Consider the following 16651-nt stretch of genomic DNA (forward strand, 5'->3'; position numbering starts at 1 on the left):
TCTACTTATATTTGGTATTTTGTGCTTATTTCAGGAGAAAGAATGAAAAGTGCCTAAAATCAAATTTCAGAGAACTTCTTGATGAGTAGGCGTGCCCACGCCTAACTCCAGCCTTCTTGGCCGGACCTTCGGGATTATGTGCACGTGGAAAGCTTCCTAGAATGAGTGGAATAGCTGGCTTCAAACCAGGAAATCACAAGACTCATGGGCCGCAGAGGTGTAGAGGATAAAAACTCTAATCCTACAAAGCTTCAAGGACTTGGAAGCTTACCTTTCTTCTCGGCGGCTATTGTGAGGGAATTGGCTAAAAAAGCCAGAATCACGTGCAATCAAGAGTTAGTTTTTTTGCTTTTGTTCTGGAGCCGTTTCCTTTCTTTTCGGCGGCCAATAGAAACAAAGCCAGAATCACGTATGAATTAGACTAGCTTGAGTTTCCTTTTTCTAGCGGTCAGACGTCTTCTTTTTCGGTGGAACAATTCGGCTGGCACTTAGGTCTTTGTACTTTTCCTTTTTAGCCGACCTTGGGGAGGACAATTGCTTTGATTTTGATTTTCATCTTTTACTTTTCTTCCTTGGCCGATTTGGCCAGGAACAATTTGGTAAGATTCAGATAGCTTTTTCGCAAGGTTGTTCTCCATTAATGGAGGACTAACCTCCTAATGCTAGTCAAGGGGACAACTGAAGATTTGGTTCAACAATGACTGTGAGATCTAATTTATTTTAATTGCTTCCTCCATTTATTGGTATTCATATGTTTCCTGCTTTTAACCGTTATAGCTCGTGTGGATGATTGATTAGTGCGCAATAATTAATTATTCATAGAGGCTATTTTGCTAGATAGGGGTAATTGAATCCGTAATTGTTCGTTATCTCTGTGTTAGTAGCAACTGGCGTAATTGGGTTTATGTCAGGGGAACATATGGTCTAACTTAAATAAACCCTCGTAGCGTGTTTGTTAGTTAGGATTGGGCCTTTCTAATTATTAATGCAATCTAGAAATTAAATCCTACGGTCGTACCTAGGGTTGTTTTTGGGTTAGAGAAATAGTTAACGGTCGTACCTTAACTATCGAGAAATTAAGGAAAGGTTGGTTGTTTATCGCGTGCATGACAACTATAACTGATCTATTAATAAATGTTGAAATTATTTTTGCATCAATGATCAGTGCATGACCCATTTCTGAAGTGTACCCTTGGCTAGAGTTTCTCTTAGTTATTTCTTTTAATTAATTATTTTCTGCAGTTAAATTGTTTAGTTAGCATTTAATCCTAAAACCCCCTATACTTTGAACTCCAGAAGAAACGAATTATCTCCAGTCCCTGTGGATTCGACCCTACTCACCGCTATATACAAAATCTGTATTTTTCTTGAGTAGGTAATTATTATTGTACAGGCTCGACACCGTCAATTTTTGGCGCCGTTGCCGGGGACTGGTGCCTGTTTAATTTGTTTCTTTTTTAGTTCATTTTATTTTCATTTCCATTTTTTTTCCCTTTTAATTTTTTCTTCTTTTTTTTTTCTTTACTAGTTTATGGCTGCTAACACTCCGTATTTTGGTGATAGACTGGATTTTGTTTCCAGGGAAGGCAATGAGGCTTGTTTTTTTGCTAAGTTTGCATATTCAGAGGCACTAAACTCTATTAGGGAAAGAATGGCTGCTGCAACCTGTAAAATTTGTTATGCCAGGGATCATTCAACCGGTATGTTCCCCGAATATCAAGATAATCTGAGTGTCCCACTCAATAATTATGGAGATTTTTCACCCTGGTCTCAAACGTGGTATAACCCTAATCCAAACGGGTATGATCAAGGATGGTGGGATAACTCCAGTTATAATTATACAACAGGGCCAATGAATTTTCAGCAGTATGAGTCTCAAGAATCATCATCTATGTCAGGTATGTCTCTTGAAGAAATAGTTGAATCAATAGCTACTAATACATATCAATTCCAACAGGAGACACAAATGAGAAATGGGATGATGAAGGATGCAATGAGTAATCTGGCAGATCAAATATGTCTATTGACATCCAGAATAAATCGATTGGCTTCTCAAATTGAAGAATTGCCCTCGAAAACCATTGTTGATTTTGAAGAAAATGAGAGTGCAATTTGCTTGACTAGTGATGAGGAGATGCAAGAGTGTCAAAATGAGAGATCTACAGATGCAGTTGAAAAAGAAGCCGAAAAGGAAGAAATGGAACCCCAACCGCAACCCATTCAAGTGAAAGAATCCAGTGAAGAATCATCAAATGTGGTGACACCACCTCCATTCCCTAATCCACATTTTCTTAACTCTTACTCTATGATTTCTGTTAATGAGATTGATTTTGTTATACCGGAAGTTTTTGAGTCTCATGGCAGAAATGAGTTAAGAGTAGCTATGGTCAAATATCTTGAACCGTTGAGTGCGCTTGATGAAGGAGTGGATGAAGAATTGAGATCACTGCTTGATTATTTGGCGCCATCTACTAGTCCATGGAAGACCGTAACTCGTGTGCTCAAGAATTACTCTATTTACGAGGACTATCAGGATTACATAGAAGATGAAGCACTGAAGCGAGCTACACGATTTTATCCTCCATGAATACACAGGACAATGTCTAGCCAAAGACATTAAAGAAAGGCGCTGCTTGGGAGGCAACCCAAGGCTTTTGTTTTAATTTTCTTATGTTTTTGGAGTTTTTGTTAAGTGTTAGTTGCATTTAGTGATTTGTTGGTTTTGTGGCAGGAAGTTGCCAGTTAGACGTGCCCACGGTAGGTGGTCGCGCCTAAGAAAGGAAGCTTTAATTTGGCGGACAGAAGACTACCCAGCAGTTAGGCGTGCCTACGCCAGAGGGTCACGCTTAAGGAAAGCAATTTTCTTCTGTGGTCAGAAGACTCTCTAGTAGTTAGACGTACCCACGCCAGGTGGTCACGCTTAAGGATCTTAATTTCGGACGGTTGGTCAGAAGACTTGAAGGCAGTTAGTTCCAAGACCGCAACCAAAGGACTTCAAATTTCACTGCCACCATGCACTGTTCAACGTGGGTCGTCAGTTCTTGATTATCGCTGCTCATCGCGCATAATTCTTCCTCATCTATCGTGAGCCACCTGAAATCCTTAGCTGCCGATCATAGCCTTCATCGTCATCAGTTTCGCCATTGAGCTCTACATGTCTTTTGCCTCTCACCTACAGTTGTGCCACAACCCCCCTTTGATGATCAGGGAAGTTTCGTTGTCCCTTTTTGTTTTGAATTTTATTCTTTATTACTTACATTGGGGACAATGTAAGATTTAGGTGTGGGGGGAGTAATATATTGATAATATATTGAAAAAGTGCAAGGGTAGGCATTTTTGTTGAAATTTTTTGTTTGACTTTGTCGAATTTTGTCCAATTTTTTTGTCTATCTTTGTGCATATTTGTGATTATTCCTGATAAACGAGGGTTAGATGTCTCAAATTTTCCTATTGCCAAGATTTTACACTTTAAGGTGTTGAGTATGACATGGTTGAGTTTAAGAGTATCTCTTTGGTGAATATTTGAAATTTTGTGACTTTTACACTTTTTGGTTAACTTCTCTAAGTATTGTAAATATTTGTCTCGCATTTTTATTTTTGTTTTTGTGCAAATTGGTTCAGTTATTAATCTTAGTTCTCCATGTTTAAGAAATAAAGCGGATTTGTGTGGTATTTAATTTTATTTTTGGTACTTATTTATGAATAGTATTAGGCTATACTCTGCTAGTATCGTTGCCTAGTAACCGGGAGTCTTCACCACAAGTGTCGACTTTCGCGTCAAAAAGCGACGATAGCTATGAATATGTGGTTTTTAAGCGATGTTGGCTGAGTAACCGGGCTCCTTCATTTAGCCAATGTCGGAGTTCGCGTCAAAACTCTTGAATGGCTAAAAACTAAGCATTCCCCCGAAAAAAAAAAAAATCAATCAAGCGTGGGGATATTTTAGAAAAAAGTGCTAATAGTGAAAAATGTGAAAGTGCTTGAATGAATTGTTAGCCCGCTGATTCATGAATTTTAATGTTGAGATTTGGCTTAATAGTCGAACCATTTGCTTATGGATGCTGGTTGAATATTTTATATTTTTAGATTAGTTAGTCATAAATTGAAAGAGTCCTTAATCTTCAAAGCTAACTGGAGAAATATTTCTTGAAAATTGCTACTAATACTTGACATACGTTTTAATTATATCTTGGCAATAGAAGATTTGAGTAATACCATTGTTTGAATTTGATTATTTGATTTATGTTCTCATGCTTGAGAACAAGCATGGTTTAGGTGTGGGGGAAATTGATAGGTCATAATTTGTTGTTAAATTTATAATTATTCTCCCCCTGATTTTAGCCAAATATTATTTTAATCGTCGGATTCTACTTATATTTGGTATTTTGTGCTTATTTCAGGAGAAAGAATGAAAAGTGCCTAAAATCAAATTTCAGAGAACTTCTTGATGAGTAGGCGTGCCCACGCCTAACTCCAGCCTTCTTGGCCGGACCTTCGGGATTATGTGCACGTGGAAAGCTTCCTAGAATGAGTGGAATAGCTGGCTTCAAACCAGGAAATCACAAGACTCATGGGCCGCAGAGGTGTAGAGGATAAAAACTCTAATCCTACAAAGCTTCAAGGACTTGGAAGCTTACCTTTCTTCTCGGCGGCTATTGTGAGGGAATTGGCTAAAAAAGCCAGAATCACGTGCAATCAAGAGTTAGTTTTTTTGCTTTTGTTCTGGAGCCGTTTCCTTTCTTTTCGGCGGCCAATAGAAACAAAGCCAGAATCACGTATGAATTAGACTAGCTTGAGTTTCCTTTTTCTAGCGGTCAGACGTCTTCTTTTTCGGTGGAACAATTCGGCTGGCACTTAGGTCTTTGTACTTTTCCTTTTTAGCCGACCTTGGGGAGGACAATTGCTTTGATTTTGATTTTCATCTTTTACTTTTCTTCCTTGGCCGATTTGGCCAGGAACAATTTGGTAAGATTCAGATAGCTTTTTCGCAAGGTTGTTCTCCATTAATGGAGGACTAACCTCCTAATGCTAGTCAAGGGGACAACTGAAGATTTGGTTCAACAATTACTGTGAGATCTAATTTATTTTAATTGCTTCCTCCATTTATTGGTATTCATATGTTTCCTGCTTTTAACCGTTATACCTCGTGTGGATGATTGATTAGTGCGCAATAATTAATTGTTCATATAGGCTATTTTGCTAAATAGGGGTAATTGAATCCGTAATTGTTCGTTATCTCTGTCTTAGTAGCAACTGGCGTAATTGGGTTTATGTCAGGGGAACATATGGTCTAACTTAAATAAACCCTCGTAGCGTGTTTGTTAGTTAGGATTGGGCCTTTCTAATTATTAATGCAATCTAGAAATTAAATCCTACGGTCGTACCTAGGGTTGTTTTTGGGTTAGAGAAATAGTTAACGGTCGTACCTTAACTATCGAGAAATTAAGGAAAGGTTGGTTGTTTATCGCGTGCATGACAACTATAACTGATCTATTAATAAATGTTGAAATTATTTTTGCATCAATGATCAGTGCATGACCCATTTCTGAAGTGTACCCTTGGCTAGAGTTTCTCTTAGTTATTTCTTTTAATTAATTATTTTCTGCAGTTAAATTGTTTAGTTAGCATTTAATCCTAAAACCCCCTATACTTTGAACTCCAGAAGAAACGAATTATCTCCAATCCCTGTGGATTCGACCCTGCTCACCGCTATATACAAAATCTGTATTTTTCTTGAGTAGGTAATTATTATTGTACAGGCTCGACACCTATCAGTTTTTTTGCAGGATTGCAGATTTCTCTCATCCTAGGGGAGTTCGTATCAAGATTCTTCCATGACCTGACATAGTATTCAAGTGTTCCGGGAACTCATCTGACTTTTTAGCTCTATTTGGGAATCTTTTTTTTTTTTTTGTCAATTACCAATTCTTATATTACTTCTATTCTAACCCAGCTAGGGATGGAACTAGAGGAAGTGGTTCCCATTTTTAAACCAAAAAAATGCACACTACACATCCTTTAGATTTTAAAGCAGGTGCAAAGGTTTAAACTTATAACTTAAAGCCGGTCTTATACCTTATGCTTCACTGGTAGCCAACTCACTTAAAGCGAATCGATCGCTTGAATTGGAAAGCAAACAATCAAAAGAAAGGAAATTTTACTGCATAAAGCTTTTGGGATGGTTTCTCTTTGTTATCTTGTTTTTTGTTTTTTCTTTTGAAATTTTACCTCTCTACATAACTATATATAGAACTTTGATTGTAGATAAATATCATTAGAATCCATCCCTAACCTTTTTTCTCTTTTTCTTTTTTCTTTTGAACAAAACATCCCTAACTTTATCTACAAGATATTGTGAGTGCACAAGTACACGCCACACCACACATCAATCTATATAATTTTCCTCGTCTTTGTGTACAAGTTGGCATCGAATCAAGAGCTATCTTAGGCCATTGAAGTCCTTTTTAGACACAACTAGGCTATTGAAGTTCGTTGCAAAATTTAGTTTGGAATTGTCCAAAACATTTTTTTTTTCCTTCACAATCTTATTGCAGATTGTTTGTCCCTGATTTGGAGCCCAATGCGCTGGGTTTGGTGGGATTTAAATTGAATAGAAATTAAGTTATGGGTCCATGCCCAACCAATCTTAGACTAGTCAGGGAACCATGCAACGCGGGAGAGAGTAATATGTGAGGCCCGTGATCCCTGTCCAATATCATGCTGGTGTCTTGATTTGAACGCACAAGCAGACATGCAGACGTGTATGCAAGCAAAACCTTGTTCACTGGAAAGATTAACATGGTTATGGTGGAATTAGTATCTTCAATTGAACAATGCATAAATTTGATCTGGTAGTACTACAATATCACCAATTATACCAAAAAAAAAAAAAACTAGTTAATTTGTTTCTTTTGGGCTTGTTCTAGTATATTTTAAGTTGTAAATCTAATCATATTTAGATTAGTTTATTGATTGTATTATTTTTACCATTGCGGATTTCCAGTAATCTAATGAAAAAGTACATTCGGGTTCTAAAGGGACGACACTGCAAAAAGATGTACAGAGAATAGTAAGAGTCATTCAATTCCCAGTTTGCTTGGATCTTAGTGGCTACTAGGAGATTAAAAAAAATAACTATCCTATGATTTTAAAAATTATGCATAACCCCCTCATAATTTGGATTAAAAATCTCAGCAAACTAGAAATTGAATAACTCTCACCGTTCTCTGTACATCTTTTGCAATGTAGTCCCTTTAGAATCACAATGTATTTTTTTTAATTAGGTTATTGTAAATCTGCAACAGTAGAAGCAATACAATCAATAAACTAATCCAAAAATGGTTAGAATTACAACTTAATAATACTAGAACAAACCCAAAAGAAACAAATTAACTAGTTTTCTTGGTATAATTAGTTATATTGTAGTACCACCAGATCAAATTGTTTTGCTCATAAAGAAACAAGGAATGGTCCAAAACTGATGCATAGTTCAGTTGAAGATACTAAAGCTTTAATTCCACCATAACCATAACGTTTGCTTGTACATGTGTACTTGTGCGTTCAAGTTAGCACAGTAATATGATACGGACGAGGATGGAGGTCCCACAAGTTAAATTCTATCTAACTCAAACTGGTTGTTATAACTTTCGGTGTAAATTCAAACAATTTTGGTGTAAACGCCAACTTAGTTATATAAGTTGACAAGTTCAAATTTGTATGTAAGTTGCATGAATTTATACTAGAAGTTATAAAAATTACATTTGAAATGGCAAAACTCTACTTGTGAGACCCTTGATTTGATATTGATTACTAAAGTGTTCAGCCCAATGGATTACGGATCTCACAAGTTGAGTTTTATCCAGTTCAAATCAGTTAGTATAATCCTGACCATCCATCTAGTTCAAATCGATTAGTGTAATTTTTGCAACTTTCAGTACAAATTCATACAACTTGGATACAAATTTGAACTTGTCAACTTATTTAACTAAATTGGCATTCACACCAAAAATATATCAATTTACATCAAATGTATCAAAAGTAATATCAACCAGTTTGAATATTACATAATTCAACTTGTGAGCCCCTAATCCAGTAATGTAGTGTTGCTACCTATTAAGGAATTGCAGCATGACAGTGGAAGGATTCCGGTAATTCCAGTAGTTCAACTCGGAGGGACGAAATAATACTGCAGTGAGGATGGGTGATATTGCAGAATTTAAGGAATAGCCTTGAAAAGTTAATAAATATTTAGGTTTTTGTGTTGTCACAATTGTTCTCCCTTCCCTTCCATCTCTCGAAAATACCCTTCTCCCTTGCAATTGTCCCCTTCTATTTTGAAAAATTTCCCAACTCCTCTTGCATTGGCCCCCCTAAAAAGCCAATATGTTACAATGGTTTCAAAGCTAATTAAACGCAAACTTGAGCACTATTTGAATAAAGAACAAATTTAAAAAATTCAAACAATAACTCAATCTAAATTCATAATTTTGAATTGAATACCTCTATGAATTTTTCAAACTTGGACTGATTTTGACCGTTAATTTGAAATCCACTTGAAATTTCATTTGAATTGCAAATCAACGGTTGATATCAATCCAAACTCGATTAGGCCGATCTCAGCTGTTAAATGCTGTAAAAGTTGCAGAAAATCCGAGTCTGGAACCAATGAAACCATTCACAACTATTAGGTAAGGAGGTAGGTAATAGTTACCATCCAATTAAAGGTTTTAACTGTGGAAGGTTCTTTCTGAGCCAATACCGAGGAGTTCTCAACTATTTATAAATGTTGACATCAAGATAACAAAACCAATATATAATAATACATTAAAATAATGAAATCCATGCTGTTGCATACTGAAAATAAATTATTAAGTCCAAGTCTTTCGAGTTTGTTTGGATAGTGGGTTATTTTTTCAAATATAATTCTTTACATCACCATTACAATTTTCAATACAGTTTTTTATCTTCTCATTTACCTTTTTATCTCGCATACATCACATCACAAAAAGTGTTATAGTAAATATATCTCAAATAATTTACAATCCAAACACCAATTCGCGTTTGTCAGATTCAAAGGTGGTGGGTAAATGCATACCTGAATTCACATGGCTGAGACCGCTTTTACGTACTAAAAATTTATCTGAATGACTGGTCAGACATTAAAATAGTTTTAAGCATAATTCATATAACCTTTTACGGGGTAAATTTGCGAATAAATGCACTTTGAATCACCATTCAGACTTTAAATTGAAACCAGTATGATTTCGTCTAATTGGTACATTGACTTAATTGGCAAGGATGTACATGTAAGCAACCCGTGATAACGGAGTACATCGTGGTCCGTGACTGTAAATTGAAACTTGAATCATATAAATTTTTGTTTTCTGCATGCTAACCATAAATATTTAGGCCGAATTTTCTTAAAAATCCACCTTAAATCTTGAAATTCAATCCAAAAGCTGTAGCTAAAACATTAGAGTTTCTTTGTTTTGGGTTGAAACAGAAAATATGCAGTAGGTAGCGTTGACTAATTGTATAAAAAGCCAACAATTTGAGTGAAGGAAGTGCAAAAGTAATTTAGAGAGATTGTTCTATATAGAAACTTTAGGACATAAACGGATTCTGCTTCTGCTGCTGGTGCTGCTTCTTCAAGTCTGGATCGCCTTGAAGAATTTGAGAAAACTTTGCGAATCCGCTCACAAGGGGAGTGATCATGCTGCTGCACACGAGAAGCAAATATGCAGTCCTGCCTCAAGAATATTGAAGCTACAGCTGAGGAGATTTCCCGGGAACTTATTCGTTTCTGTGAAGGAAGGATGAAGATGTTGGATGGTTGCCGGGTACAAGATCAAGAATTCCTGAACGAATTAGCCCATGATTGTGAAACAAAAACCAAGCGCTTGATTGCTGACGTTGAAGAAGCTCTTGAGTATTTGTACCTGATGTGGTCAAGATGCGGAGGCAACAGCTCATCCCAATTCCACCCGCTTCCACCTCTTGATGTTTCCTTTTGCCCAGATTTACTAGAACATGTTCGATCAATTGTGTTGGCAATCAGGACTATGGCAGCTGATCACTTGGGTTATAAAGATTCTAGTGTAGAGATCCATGTCGACTCCTTGTATGCTACGGTATGGTCCATCCAAAAGTACCTTGTTGCATTATTTGACGGTCGAAAATTCTTTAGAGCAGCAGCAGCAACAGGTGAGGTACTACAACATATCATCATCATCATCCTCCTTGTGTACGACCTAGTTGTGATGCTTGGGCTAGCCATGTTTTGTCTGTGGCCCCATGGATTGCAAACCGGTGTAGTGAATAGGAGTTGGAATGCAACACAGGCCGAACCCAAGTGACAAGAAGTAAGCTGATTGAGTTCCTGGTGAATTTGCACCATGAAAATTCATCCTAGTAATCCCAAATTCACGAGTTTCCATCTAAATTTCCTTGTGGCTCTGTACTGTAGTACTGAGAAGGCTGCTTGGAAATATATTCTCTTGAGTTTTTGCAGCAATCTCTTCAATCGTGAACGTGAACATTTTCAAACGAGGCGTGTTCCCTGGTAATCCTTTTTTTCTGCACAACTGCTATACTAGATGACGAGGACACAGCACAAAGTTTCTTTCCAAAAATTAATGCAGTGCTTGCAGAGACAGCATCTTTGTTTGAGTCAACTGGCATCTCCATTCTAGACAATTCACCTTGGTGTTCTGAGGTACTTACAATGATTTGTCTTCTTAAAGCAGAGCTTTTCCTTGTGGTGCAAATCCATAACATGAAAAACAATGCTAACACTTCTTCACTTTCCTCCAGTGCGCTTCCCAATTTTGAACATACTAGGGATGCCTGTAATCAAATCGGCACATATAATCCAAGAAGTTGACCCAAGAAACGAGAGAAGATAGGAATAAGTTGTTGGCGCTCATTGAATCAGCTTTCAAGGAGGAAAAATCTCTATATAAGTCATCTAGGAACGAGATAATCACAGCATCTGTGGTGAAAAACTCACTTCTGATTCTTCATTTTAAGATTTCGATTTCCAAGGAAGAGTCATTTCTAATGGAGCTGTTACTACAGAAGAGCGGGAATGATGAAAGGCTTATGGCTCGTGGGAAACACCAAATCAAACTCCACCTTCAGAAGCTCGAGTTTATTCCACTAAATCTCCCAGATAAGAGAATTATGGACAAAGAGGATGCATTCAAAGCCCTTGTACCAATTGCTGTAATGTTTAGGAGGCTGAAAAATTACGTACTCCATTGAGCATCTACCTCAATTCAATCATTACATACTGCACTTTATATGCTGAATCAGTGACTAGATCAACAAGATCTTCTAGCTCTGGATGCTCTTCAATGTCCAACTCTGAAACATCCTCGAAAAAAGACATCAATGACTTGAGATGTGTTTGAATCTCTTCAATGTGGTGCTTCACCAGTGCTGTTGAGGCAGGATTATATTTCAGTAGCCCAATGTTTCTCCATAGATAATCAAGGAACTTCAGTTTGGAAGTCTTTGGGAAATTAAACTTTGGAAATTTAGGAATAATCTCTGTGAGCTTTGCCTTGGTCTGCTTCACCTTATCTAACAGCTCAGAAAATGAAAGGGTGGTCATTTCATCTTGTGTTTTCTCTGTGTAGTCTCTCATTATTTCCTTGTCACACGATGAAATGACCACATTTTCAATTTCAGAGCTGTTAGATAAGGTGAAGCAACCAAGGCAAAGCTCACAGAGATCATTCCTAAATTTTCATAGTTTAATTCCCAAAGACTTCAAAACTGAAGTTCCCTGATTTTCTATGGAGAAACCTTGGGGAGCTGCTGAATATAATCCTGCCTCGACTGCACTGGTGAAGCACCACATTGAAGAGATTCAAATACATCTCAAGTCATTGAGGTCTTTTTTCGAGAATGTTTCAGAGTTGGACATTGAGGAGCATCCAGAGCTAGAAGATCTTGTTGATCAAGTCACTGATTCAGCATATAAAGTGGAGAACGTAGTTGATTCATTTGAGGTTGATGGTCAATGGCAGGATTTCTTCTGGTTGGACAATGTGCTGGAGGAGTTCAGACTTCTTAGCATGAAAGCCAGGGGAATTCGTTTGACAACCCCTGATGCGGAAGTCCAAGCTTCCAAGAAAGTCACCCAATATATATTTGGGAGGTTATCAAGAAACAGTACACCAGCGATCCAGGAAATTGTGGTGGATCTCAGCAACAGAGAAAAAGAAACTAAGAAGAAGAGCTTTGAAGATGCAGCCAAGGATTTCTTGATGGATTTGATTGACAGAAGCTTGGTGATAATCTCCAGAAGAAGATCCAACAGCAGGGTTAGAGCTTGTCCCCTCCATGATCTTGTCCTTGATTTCTGCAAGTCTAAAACCCAAGATAGAACTTCTTTCAGCTGATAACCAGGTATGACAAACCATATGCCTCTTTATCTAGTACTGATTATTGTTTCGCGTTTGATTTTTACCATCATGCACCTCCTGCATCATTTGCATCAAATCAGTTGGCTATATTTTTGAAGCGAAACCATTTTGTTGAATCAAGATCTTCTGGCATCGCCACCCGCTCTTTGGTGTTTACTGCATCTACAGATTCAAAACCCGAACGCCCTAATGACGTCTCATTCATTTGGCACAACTTCAAATTACTTAGTGTGTTGGATTTTGAATGCTTCAATTTGAGCCTTTCATTTCCATTGAAATTAGACTCCTGATACAATTGAGATATTTAGCAGTTGGAGGCTATCTGAAATCCACTCTACAATCAATAGCCAACCTCAGGAAACTGGAAACTCTTATTGTGAAGGAATTAATTGGTAAGATCATCTTACCAAATACTATTTGGCGCATCACAAGTTTAGGTATCTTCATGTAACCCTCCACATTTCTTTCAACTCAGATGATGAACAGTTTGGTGATTGCTCCGTATTAGAAAATTTGGGCAGCTTTTCCAGCCCATCTCTTTCTTGTGGTGAGGATGCAGAGAGGATAATAGAGAAGCGTCCAAATCTTTGCAAACTTAGTTGCATATTCTATGATTCTGCCACGAATTGCAATCAGTTTCCAAGATTGAACTTTCTAACTCATCTAGAGTCACTCAAGATATTCTGCTATGGGAACCTCTTAACATTGGCGAGTTCAATCTCCCATTGAATCTAAAGAAATTGACTTTATCAAACACTGTCCTTCCATGGAGTCACATCTCCACAATCGGGAAAATACCAAACCTGGAAGTTCTCAAGTTACTTTCTGGTGCCTTTGAGGGCAAAATATGGGACGTGGAAGAAGAGTTTCAGAATCTCAAGTTCTTGAGCTTATACAAACTGGACATTCCTCAACGGAAAGCCTCTTCTGATGATTTCCCCAAGATTGAAAGACTCATCTTACAAAATTGGAAAGACCTTGAAAAACTTCCGGAGGATTTTGTGAACATATACACATTGGAAATGATTGAAGTGCATTGGTGAGGAGAATCTGCAGAAAAGTCAGCAATGAAGATTGGGGAAGAAAATAGGGAAATCAAAGTCCTTGTTAAGAGTTTACACTTGAGATGATGGGCATGATTTGGATCAAGTTACTTTATCCTTCCTCTGATCATTTGTAAGTCTATTTAATCAAATTTCATCAGCTTATCCATTTCTTCAATTCATTTCTAAGAAGATATACTCACATATATATTTTGTATCTAAATCTACTAATGGACATATCACACCTGACTTGCTCAAAGATGTTAGGAACTTCTAACTGCTGGACAATGAACTGGAAAATTTTGTTAATTCTCGACGAACATTTGCTTTTTTTAACTTTTCCTTCATCTCTAAATTGCTGGTGATTAGTTTCTTGATGATGTTACATCTCAGTTTGTTAAATTCGCATCGCTCAATTTGGTACTTCATATTTTCCAGTCTTCTATAGGACCTACTAATTTGCATCATCAGAGCAAACTAATCTAAGTTAGAAGCCTCTTCTCCATTAAACCTTGGAATGGTCACATTCTCTTTACTAGATCTGTATCCATCATAACAATCATCATCGTTTAACTGCTGCAATTCACTACTCAAGCAATGCAGAAGCTTGATTGGCTGCATTTTTTTTAGGCAGTAAGCTCCACAATAGACGCTGTTCTGAGTAACAAAGCCTGCAGCTTAAGAACACTTGTTCATTTTGTTTCGAAGAGCCGATTCAAGTAAAAGATGACAATTTCCCCAAAGATTTTAATGGCCATGACACGATATCAGACATGACGACTTTGTATGCAACTTGGGAATTTTTTCTTTCTCAAAGAAATTATACATAAATTTAACTTTTTTGAAACATGAATAACAATTGTCAAACTGCTGAATTATAATCATCCACCCACAAAATTATCACTAAATTGTAACACAAATTCATGGAAAGCAATCACTATTAAGCTTTCAAAGTCTAAAACATGAAGATGAGCCATCCAAAATTAAACATTTGATATCCTCAATTCATCCAAGCCACTCTTCCCACAAATTCTTCAATTTTAAACAAAAATTTGAATTTTATTAAAAAATATTACCTCTGTTAGAAGTTAAAGGATCATTCTACAGTCTTCACTTGCTACTGAGCCTTGATTCTCCAAGATTCCACCATACAACGAAGAACGAAGAAGGGATAGTTTTCATGTGGCGAACGACGACGTTGAGAGCGATCTCCTCCTTTAAGATATCTAACAACCCCGCCCCGACCAACCCCCACCCCGCGGGTCCCAACAAAAAAAAAAGGCAAACAAATTCGTTGGTTTCTGATGTCAGTATAGACTTAGAAAACAAAACGTCAGGAAAAAATCTTGGTAACCAATCACTACCTAGATAAATAGTGTCAAAAATTTGTTCTACTATTAGACCCGATTCTGAGAGTGATGAAGGGACCTATTTGGCTTTCAAGTTTTGAAGGATAGATTCTAATTTCGAAAAGGGCTTGTCGAGCCATAAGAAGTTGTCAATGATTGGGATAGTGGAGGGTCCCGGAGAGAGCTTCACTTTGGTATTGTTAGAGGAGGAGGAGGAATACGAGGAGAGCATATGGAAGCGGGATTTAAGGATTGCAGAGATGTAGAGGGAGATGATGATGATGAACGAATAATTCTCCATTGTTTTTCCGCAACTAGTACCAGTTTAGGGGTGTTTCGCGAATCGAGCTCGACTCGAGCTCGTCAATATCGAGCTCGAGCTAATTAAGTCGATCTCGAGTTCGAAAACATTAAACTCGTTGGCTCGCGAGCTCAATTATATATTTTTTTTTTATTTTTTATTTTTTATTTTAATAGTAAAATTACATATATATCTCTAATATTTTATTATTTCTTAAAAAAATTATTATTTTATTCATTTTTTTTAAAAAAAATTTTTTTTATTTTTTGAAAATAAAATAATAATATTTTTTTATTTTTTAAGCTCGAGCTTGATATTTTGAACTCGTCGAGCTCGAGTTCGAGTTCGAGTTTCACAAAATTAACTCGAACTCGGCTCGTTTAGCCAAAGCTCGACTCGAGTTCGGCTCGTTTGCACCCCTATACCAGTTCAAGGTTTAAAATTAGAATTGAGGCATCTTTCTAGTAGTCTATTTTTTCAGTCTCATAGTTGAGTGGAGAGGTGTGGAGACATGATCCTCTCACGTGTAGAGGCTTTTTCTCTCTCTTGGGAGGAGAGCTTCTTTCCCCTTGGTGGGAACTTCAAGCTTTTGAAAATTTCAAACAACCAATGAACAAAACTCAAAAGTTTGAGCCTGAGCTAACTTCCAGATCCTAACATTGTGTGCAAGTCTGGTTCTCAACACCAAGAATTCAACAAACAATTGGATGAGTCACCATTAAGAAGCAGCATTTAAGGAAGCCTAATAGTGAAGCTGGTCGGTGGGTGAGAGGTATTAAGGAGAGGAGAAAAAAAAAGCAAAAGGAAAAAAGACAAAAATACATCGGCAGGCGCAATTCCTAAGCAGTTGGTCGGAAACTCCAATAACTCTATAAAAGGTAAGAAGTCTAGTTCAGGTAGTATAACTGTCTTTGCTCTTGTTTAGTTGTTTTTGTTTTTCTATGCTTGGAATGCCAGTTTGGTGAGTTCACCTGGATTTGGCTACCTGCTCTTTTACCTCCATAAAGCTAGGGGATTAGCATTTTTGTAGTGGTAAGTGTTTAGGATACCATCTGTCTTTCTCTAGTAGCGCGATGGAAAAGGAGTTGGTAGAGGTGTTATAGAAATTTGCTCTCTCAGAGAAGGAAGTGGGGAGTACTCTCTTAGATCTGAGGGACTTAGATGAAGGGATAACAGAATGCCAAGGTAGCATCATAGGGAAAATAAGAGGGGAGAAAATAGTTAATTTCACAGGAGTTAAAAACTTTGTTACCGTGGCTTGGAGTTACCCCAAAGGTCTTAAGGTGGCAGAATTAGGACTTGATGTTTTCCAGTTTACTATCCTAGATTCTAAGGATAAGGAACGGATTATAGAGGGAGGTCCGTGGATTATTGACAATAAGATATTAGTGCCTAGGAAGTGGAAGGTGGGGATTGAAGAGGATGAAGATGCTTTTAGTTTAGCTCCAGTTTGGGTGCAAGTGTGGAATCTCCCCATTCACTGCCTATCTAAGGCAGTAGGGAAGAAAGTGGGAACCATATTTGATG

Source organism: Coffea eugenioides, unplaced genomic scaffold (genome assembly GCF_003713205.1).
Source record: "Coffea eugenioides isolate CCC68of unplaced genomic scaffold, Ceug_1.0 ScVebR1_149;HRSCAF=605, whole genome shotgun sequence".
Lineage (NCBI taxonomy): Eukaryota > Viridiplantae > Streptophyta > Magnoliopsida > Gentianales > Rubiaceae > Coffea > Coffea eugenioides.